The sequence below is a fragment of the Pteropus alecto genome, unplaced genomic scaffold (assembly GCF_000325575.1).
Source record: "Pteropus alecto unplaced genomic scaffold, ASM32557v1 scaffold185, whole genome shotgun sequence".
Classification (NCBI taxonomy): domain Eukaryota; kingdom Metazoa; phylum Chordata; class Mammalia; order Chiroptera; family Pteropodidae; genus Pteropus; species Pteropus alecto.
Genome location: NW_006438088.1, coordinates 2,048,357 through 2,057,806, shown reverse-complemented (window position 1 = coordinate 2,057,806; position 9,450 = coordinate 2,048,357). Strand labels below are relative to the sequence as shown.

The window sequence follows — 9,450 nt, the reverse complement described above, 5'->3', positions numbered from 1 at the left end:
TTCTTCCGTATATGAATATGTGGATGTCTCAGCATCATTTGTTGAAAACTCTGTTCTTTCCCCCATTAAATTATCTTGGCACCCTTGTCAAAAGTCAATTGATCACAGATGTGTAGGTTTATTTTTGGATTTTCAAGTTAAATATTATGTGATCTATATGACTGTCCTTATGCTAGTGCCACACTGGCTTGATTATCATAGCTCCACAGTGAGTTCTGAAATCAGGAAATGTGAGTCCTTCAACTTTGTTTGACTTTTTCAAGATTGTTTCGGTTATTTTGGGTCCCTTGCACTTCCATGTGAATTCTACGATTAGCTTGTGAATTGCTACAGGAAAAGGATCTGGAATTTTGATAGAGATTGTGTTAAATCTGTAGATCTGTTTAGAGAGTAGTGACATCTTAATATTAAATCTTCTGACCTATAAACATGGGATGTTTTTCCATTTATTTAGTTGTTTTTTTTTTTAATTTCTTTCAACAAAACTTGTAATTTTCAGTGTACAAGTCTTATACTTCTTTGGATAAATTTATTCCTTAATATTTTATTCTATCTAATACGATTGTAAATGGAATTGTTTTCTTGATTTCATTTTAGGGTTTTTCCTTGCTAGTATACAAAAACATAATTGCATCGTGTGTATTGGTCCTGTATCATGCCACTTTGTTGAACTTTTTTATTAGCTCTAAGTGTGTGTGTGTGTGTGTGTGTGTGTGGACTCTTAGTATTTATTTTTTCTATATAAGATAATGTTGTTAGTGAATATAGAGACTTTTATTCCTTCCTTTCCAATTTGGATGCCTTTTGTCTTTTCCTTCCCTAATTGCCCTAGCTCAAACCTCCAGTACAGTGCTGAATTTAGATATGATGAAAGAAGACATCTTTGTCTTGTTCTTAATCTTAGAGAAAATGCATTCAGTTTTTTATCTTGACTATAATATCAGTTGTAGATTTTTTTGTAGATGCTCTTAATTAGGCTGAGGAAGTTCCTTTCAATTCCTAGTTTGTTTAGTGCTTTATCCTGAAATGATGTAGGATTTTACCAAAAGTTTGTTTTATTTTGATTTTGGTCTATTGAGATAACCATTTTTTTCTTTATTCTTTTAGTATGGTTTATTACATTGATTTGTTTTCATATGTTAAAACACCCTTGCATTCCTTGAATGAATTTCAGGTGGTCATAGTGTACATATTTAGATTCAGAATAATAGTATTTTTGTTGAAGATTTTGGTATCTAAAGAATATTGGTCCGTAGTTTGCTTTTCCATGTTGTCTTTGTCTGGTTTTAGTATCAAGGTAATACTTGCCTCAAGACTGAGTTGGGAAATGTTATCTCCTCTTCTTCTTTTTGGGAATGGGGTGTTATTTGAAGGATTAGTGTTAAAAATTCTTTAAATATTTGGTTGAGTCCATCAGCCGTTGCTGTTTGTTTGCTTAGTGACACTTATGAACTAATTCTGTAAACTTTCTATTCTTTGTCATGAGTGGCCACTGCAACCTTTACTCAGTTAACTTAGTGATCTGTTGGTGATTAAGCAAAAATTTCTTAAACGTCGGGAACCAATAAATCTCTCAGTCTGTATTGAGGAGCTTTGTGTGTGTGCATATTGGAGCATGCCTCCAACATCTGGTTTACAATTCTGCCTTTGCTTCCACCTATTGCCTGTGCAGAGCTTCAAGGTAAGCCATAGGTGAGAGATTAGTGCCTTCTCTGGTTCTTCCTGAGTATGTACACAGCACTGCATGTGTACATAAACTTCTCAATTCCCAGGAATAATATAGAGCTTTCCAAAGCCTCCATGGACACTGCATTTCTCATCGTTTCCTTTCAAGCTTTTTGGTTAGTTTGTTGTTTGTGCCAACTGTTAACCCTCACCTCAGGCATCGCGATTTTAAAACACTTGCTTGAAAATGCTTTCCATAAATGCCCCAGGGGAGATGCTCTTAGCATTGGCTAAACCTGAGTCAGGTCACATAAAGGAAAGCCTTTCCAGCTGGGTCTTCCAGAGAATAATCTAACAGATCAAATTATATTAATTCTTTGGGAATAGAGCTTTGAAAGAGCTCCAGCTCTCATCTGTTCGTTCAGCAGTTTTTCTTGAATAAATGCTTCCAGAGTTGCTACAAGGCTTTGGTTAATTTCCAGAGTTCTGAAAAAGTTGATTCTGACTATTTTGCCAGTTTGTTATTTTTATAGAGGATGTTGTTTTCATTTTTGGATGCCATTTTCACTATATATCACTATTCGTCGTAAATTAACCTTACCAAAATTGAACTAATATGGTACACTCAGTTCATCAGTACTGATCAGGAAATTTATACCAACTCAACCTTGCATACTGACAGAGAAAAAATGAACAAAATAAATAAGTAAATTAATAAAGTAAAGTAAAATTAATTAATTAAAATATACTAAAGCAAATCAAGCGTTTCAACATTTAAACTATTATATATGACCACAGGGAATGATGTAGGAATATCTTCTGCAAATATGAAAAACAATTAAATATAAGCACTCAGGTACTTGGGTATCTACTTGAGAGAAGCACTATTCAATGGCGGCTCCAGGACCTAAAAGACCACATCACAATTTTTCAAATTAGGACAACGAATCAGAGTATGCAGCTCATGACTTAAAAGTAAATTCTACTTGTAAAGTTCACTCGTCAAAATGAAAGCAAAGGTCCTTTATTAGAAACAGGCTACATAAGAATGTTAAACTCACTTTGTACTAAATTCTCATCAAGGATGATTGATGATAGAAGAAGAAACTAAGAAGAAACATATTTTCCTGACTGTACTTCTATTAGCTGACACTACAAAAAAACAAATTTCTACTACACAACAAATGAGTTCATAATGGAAAAACACCAAAGCATCTAAATTTGACTGTACACTATACTAAAACAAAAACAAACTCAGAAAATGCTTTATGTGAAAACAAAGTTATTTGCTAATTGTTATATTGGTATTTTTGCATTTTCTTTCTTCCATCAAGTAGTTTTATTTTGAAATTCAATCTTCTCTGGCTGAAATGAGGCTTTTGCAAATTGTATTTTTCATATTTGTCTTCACAGCAATCTAAGGTAGATGAAATAAACAGAACTATTCTGGGAGACACAGAATTCTAAATTAAATGATAAAATATGTTTTAGAATGACATGGGCTAAGTGCTCTTTCAGATGGATCATTCAGTATTTAAAAGGCCACTTTAATTTGGTACCTTTTGAGGAACGGACAACAAAGACATTTAGTTAATGATTGTGCATCATTATAGAGGGCAATTTAGAAGTATGTACAGAGCCAAGCCTTTCCTACGAAGTCATCTCAAACCCCTAGATTATACTTAGAGGACTATCAACGTCTTCTAAATTGCACCACATGGCTTTCAAAAGCTGCTGTCCTAATAGTCTGACGATCTCTTGCAGTAGTGGGTTAATCCTTAATCTCTCACATATCTGACTTCCTATTGCAATTACAGTAATTTCTACACAAGTGAACATTTTATTGTCCACTATTATTTACGTAATATGTTCCTGGAGTTCTTAAATTCCCGTATCACCCTCTCCTCTCTTATCTCTTCTTTTATTCATGGAGTCTTCCTCTCCTTCCATTTCATTCCAGCTCTTCACTGGACAGCAAATGCCTTAACTCTTCTCTCTGCTGTAGCAATTCGCTCAAACAATTTTGAAATCATAAAGCCTTTCCCCATTAATACAAAGAAACTTTTTAATGTTACACTTTTTCTGTCCTATATACATACAATTTTGAGACTTCCTCCCATCTTATTTCTCACTTTAAAAAACTATTGTCCAGACTTATGTCTGTAGAGGGTTGTCTGCTTCATTGTGTTCACTCTTCATTATCTAGTCACTAAACTGCGGATTTCATTCCAAGTGTGCCACTGAAACAATTCACACTTTACAAACTTCATCTTGTCAGAAGTTTCCATAGCACTTGAAATAGTTGACCACTCTTGCCCTCTTTCTCTGGCTTCCTTAATACTATACCCATCTCATAATCCTATTACTCAAATGCTTATTTTCCTCATAGAGTTCCGAGTGGTTCTCCTCTTTTAATTGTTATATACTCCTCACATCCATTTCTTTGGCTACAATTACTAGCTCTAAATTTATAATTCCCAAACAATCTTTAGCCAAGAATTTTCTCTAGAGCTTCACATCTCCATCTCCAATTGACTTTTGAACATCTCCATTTGTATGACAGGTTCCAAAATGTACCCCATCATTATTATTCTCATAATTTCTGTTTCTCCTCTTGTATTCTATACCCTGGTGACTGGTGCCATGACAGTAGCAAACATAGTTGGATGCCTACCCAAAATCTATCCTTTCCTTTTTATCCTCCCTAATAAAACCCCAATTTTGTTCAGATTTCCACCCTTCTCCATGAGACCATTGAGCTCAAGCCATGGTATGTCCTGGTTGGTCGAAAGAACTTTCATCTCAAGTATTCCACTGATATCATGGTAGAATCATTTCCCTTGCCAGTAAGTGGGTTTGCATGGACATGTGATAGAATTCTGGACAATGAGACATGCGTCGAAGTCTGCTGGTATGCTTCTAGGAGAGGTCCCTCCCTCTTAATAAAAGACACAGGAAGAAACTGCCCCCTCTGCTGCACTTGAGTGTTTTTGGCCTTGGATTGACACTTAAAACTGTTTCAGGACTCTTGTGTGTCCAATAAGAGCTTGCCTGAGAACAAACACAGGGTACGGTAAAAGAATCAAAGGAACGGCAGAGAGACGTAATGAGAGCCCCATTCTTCAGGTTGCTCTTCTCATGAATGATGGTTCAAATCAATGGGCATCAGAATCACTTGAAAAGCTCCTAAAATAGATACTGCTCAATCCTGCCCCCAGAGGTTTTAATTAAAACCATCTGTAACATGTTCCCAGGTGATGCTAGTACTGCTCATCCAAGCAATGCACTTTGAGAACCACTAATGTAACTCACAAACCCAGGGTTTCCTGCTGTTTGCAGCCAAAAACATGTTAATAGATAGATAAAGGCTATGCACTTCATTGTCAAAACCAGAATCATGTGTCTCCTTCTAAACTCTCTCTTCCTTTCTCCAAACATACAATCTGTTGTGAAATGCTATTCATTCTACCTTCTAAATATTTGTCATATTGCTGGCTTTTCTCACAATGAGTATCACTCCCTAGTTCAATCACTCCCTCGAATTAGTGCAAAAATTCAGCTGGCCTTCTATCCCCTCTCTCTCCCTTCCTGCGGTTCGCATTGCCATGAGGGGAAGCTTTCAAAAATGTATGAATTTTGTTACTTTTTGCTTACAATTTCACAGGGGTTCCCCAGGCCTGCTAGGATACAGTACAAAATCTGTACCTTGCATGACAGTCCTGTTTTCCGCATACAGCAGACTCATTCCTTGCAACTCTCCATCCTGCAGCTGCCTATTCCCACCTTCCGGGATGTCTCCTAGTTCCGTCAGATCACTGCGCTCATGGCTCCTCTGAACCTTCTTGTATGCTCTTCCGTTCTCTCACACCCTAACCCCTTCTCCTTTGCTGGGCTTGCACTTATTTATCTCCAATTAAAGTGTTTAGTCTTTACTTCTTTTATTGCATCCTATTTACCTCTCTCCTTATCTGTACATTCTAGGAGATCAGAGACCATGTCTACCTCATCCGCCTTGTGAATTCCTCACATAACGCTTAGGACCACATCGTCATTATCTTATCGTCACCTTTGTCATCTCATCCCCCTCCTCCTTGTTTAGTAAACAGACACTGAGCTTACATATTTACAGAGTACATATTTAATCTTCTAACTACTGTGTTTTGCTTATGAGAAAAACGAAGTTCAAAGAGATCGAATAATTCACCCAAGGAGTAGCTAGTAATAGGAGAACAAGATTTCAACCCGGGGAGTCTTAGCTCTAGAGCTCACTCTTGATTCCTCATTGTTATGATAACAATGTAACAGCACCTGGTTTTTTTCCTAGGAAACCACTCCCTCTCCACCTATTCCCAGCCTTCCCTCACCTAAAATTTTACTTCTTATGATATTACTCCCACCCCAATTTGCACATGGCCAGACAATCAGAGGCCTGTGGGAACAGGCTCAGGTGTAGTTAGAGAGGTACAAAGCCTTTTTCTTGACCCATTCTCAGTTCATCCAGTCATCTCTTCACCATTCTCTGGGGAATAACTGTCTAGTGACTCTATTCACGACACAGTGAAAAGAATGGGCACATGTTAGAGAGAGAAGACTTAACATTTTTAAGTATTTAAGTAAGTATGCCCCAATCCAAATTCAGAAAACATTAGGTTTAGAGAGTAAAAATAAGTGTAAATATATTTGATAAATTAATAAAGCTAATCGACAAACAGAAAATATGATTCTGAAATAAAAAATTAGAAATATAGCTGTTCATCAACTACAAAGCCCATCTCCAGGCCACTTCTGACAAATGCACGTTCTTCCCTTGTTACACTAGTTACTATCCTGTCACGTTGGCATGTGAAAAAATTCCGTGAACTCTTGAGCACCAGAATTGGTTTTCACCCCTGGATGCCCAGCACTGAGAATCAAGAACAGTTCCTAACATAATGATTCTAATAATAATAATAATAATAATAATAATAATAATAGGAATAAGAGCAGTTATACATATAATTCAATAAAGAAAAAAACCTATATTTCCATCAAAGGTTTTTACCCTCTTAGCAAGACCGTTGAAAAGGAAATTTGGTTGAATTATTTTATTTTATTTTTTACACCTACAGCACCTGATCTTCCTGGGTGGTATCCCATCCAAGTACTAACCAGGTCCAACCCTGCTTAGCTTCTGAGATCAGACATCGAGCTTATTCAGGGTGGCATGGCCATAGACTGGTTGAATAATTTTAAAATTGAGCTTTAATCTGTCTTACCAGTATTTTAGAACTGGGGAAAGTTAAGTTGTCCTCTATTCTGTCATCTCTAATTCTCTGAGGCAGGGAGATTTACATAAACTGTCACCCTGCCCCATATTCCATCCAAATTTTACTTTATTGCCAAGCATAGCCCCTCTTACCCTTCAGTAGCACTCCCTTATGCCTCAATCAACTTTCTTCACTCTGGGGCAGCCTGTATTCAGTCTCTCATTTTATACACAGGCAGACATCTTAACACCATTCAGTATTTTCTAGTGATAAAGCCCCAAGCCCCCTCACAGGATGGAGGAGAGGGAAGGGACAAGGTGAAGGACAAAGCCCAGGGCCTGCCAGCCATCACTCATTCTCATTTCTTACCCAGGCAGTGGCTGCCCTGGAGAATCAGTGCACAGATGGCTGACAGCCTCCTGGAGCAATCTATTCTTGAGACATGAATTTTTTTTCTAGTCAGCACTGTGATACTGTAATGATTAGACTTGAAGCCTCAAAATGAAAGCTTCCTGAGAAAAGAACATCCTGAAGATTGTTTGAACACTTTTACTGAAATTATTTTTAATACATGGTGACTCAACCCTGTTTGTTCATTGCAAACATAAACAGGGCTGATTTTTAAGGGTGTGCCTGGTTAAACATATTGTATACACCCTCTACATTAAAATTAACACCTGGTTTGAAGCTGCAGTTTATTTTATATAGTGTTTAATTTTCACATAGAATAGAAATTGAGAAAGAGGTAGTTAAATAAAGTTGACACATGTCAGATCATGAATGTTCTTCTATATCCTGCATTTTTGCTATAAGGGACATTATTGGAATAACGAAAAAATTTGAATGGGCTCTGAAAATTAGAAGGCAGTAATGTGTCATTGTTAATGTGATGATTTTGATGGTCACATTGTTGTTATATTAGGCAGCAACCGTATGCAGAGCACTGTGAAGTATGGAAAAAAAGTACAAGAATGATTTCAGGTTGCTTATAGTGTAACAGGAAAGATATCAGATGCACACTAAAGATCATGAAAAATACAAAGCAGAATGCCCTAAGGGCCAAACACCAGACAAGAATGTATCATTCTCAATATTTTTTCCATCAATGACATTGACCCTAACACTCACTCTTAAAGATTTATGGAGATTAGACCCAAGTCACTGTGAGCTGGATGCATTTCCATTCTTCTCTTCTTCCTGAATGAACATTGCAAGGAGCAAGAGCAGCATTATTCTAAAATTACTTTTGAATGTATCCTCATTTAATTTTAAAAGGCAAATGATTCACCATCTTGGGTACATCATCTCTACCTACTTCATCTCAAAAACAGTTCATTGTATTTCTTGGTGTCATTCAAATTAATCAATTTTAAAAAGGGCTAATTTTTAAATGGAGCAACAAGTACTATCCCCATCCCTCTTACTGCCTCCACTCGATTAAGCAGTATTTCCTGCCCACTCTATTTCAAAAAGCAACAACCACAAACTTAACCTGGTTCAGTAATTTGGGAATCCTAATGCCTATGACTTTCTCAGTATCTCTTTCCATATATACCAATAACATTGTGATAATAGATGATAGACAGTCCTCAAATTCAATATTTATTCTTCCACAATTATTGAATGTGCTAGATGATGAGAGGAATACAGTTCCTTGAGATGCTTATAATTTAGTGGAGGCAGATAATAAAATGAGAAAAATGAAATACATACCTATCAAACATATGCAAATGTCCTTCCCCTTCCTCCCCCTAGAAGATTCAGAAGGTCCCATCTCACCTTCTCTCTCCACTGGCTTGGAAGAGAATTCCATTCTTCTCCAGCAACCTCACTCCACAAGTATGGGAAATTCCATTTCTCGTGTACGGGACAATCAACTTGTCAGGGGTTAGGTAGATGCAATCTGTGGCGATGGCAACTCTCCTTACTTCCCTGAGTTCACTTCCGCATGTATAAATCTGAGGCAAGCAAACCTACCACCTAGGCTGGAGACTGTATTAAATGTGAGCACGCACATGAAAACTCCTCCACTTAAAGTTTTCCCACCCCACATTCTTCTCTCCTCTCAGGGTGGGCTCATCTAGGTCTAGGAATGCAATGGACACATAAAACTTGATGGTGACAGGAAAAGGAAGAAAATGGGAAGGTTAAAGAACTCTCTCTTCCACCTTGGCTTTTCACGCTCCTAATCCCAGTTGATCTCTCTATCTTCCATTCTCAGAGAGCAGAGAAAATCTTCTCTGCTTCCGGGCCTCTGTCTGCCCCCCAGCATCAGAAGTAGTGAGACATCAGTCCACCTGTTTGGGTTCTTTTCAGTTCCAGTGCCAGAGAAAGCAGAGCCTCACTCAAGTTAGGTTGCTATTGATCTCCCTAAGGACCTACAAATTTCTGAAATGCCATCTTCCCAGAATTCACATTCTTTACTCCCGCATCTTCGAGCGCTGGACACCAAGCGGTGGCCCAGTGTAAAAGGAGATTCCTCTGCATTTCCTGTTAAGCAACTCAGAATAGCCGAGAACCCCCTTGATACTCAGCCACC

The 9,450-nt window shown here is 37.5% G+C and overlaps 1 pseudogene; it reads right to left on the bottom strand.

Annotated features, from left to right (window-relative positions):
- Positions 1 to 6,764: 6,764 nt before the first annotated feature.
- LOC112482601 lies at positions 6,765 to 6,880 on the bottom strand (annotated as a pseudogene).
- Between the last annotated feature and the right edge of the window lie 2,570 nt (positions 6,881 to 9,450).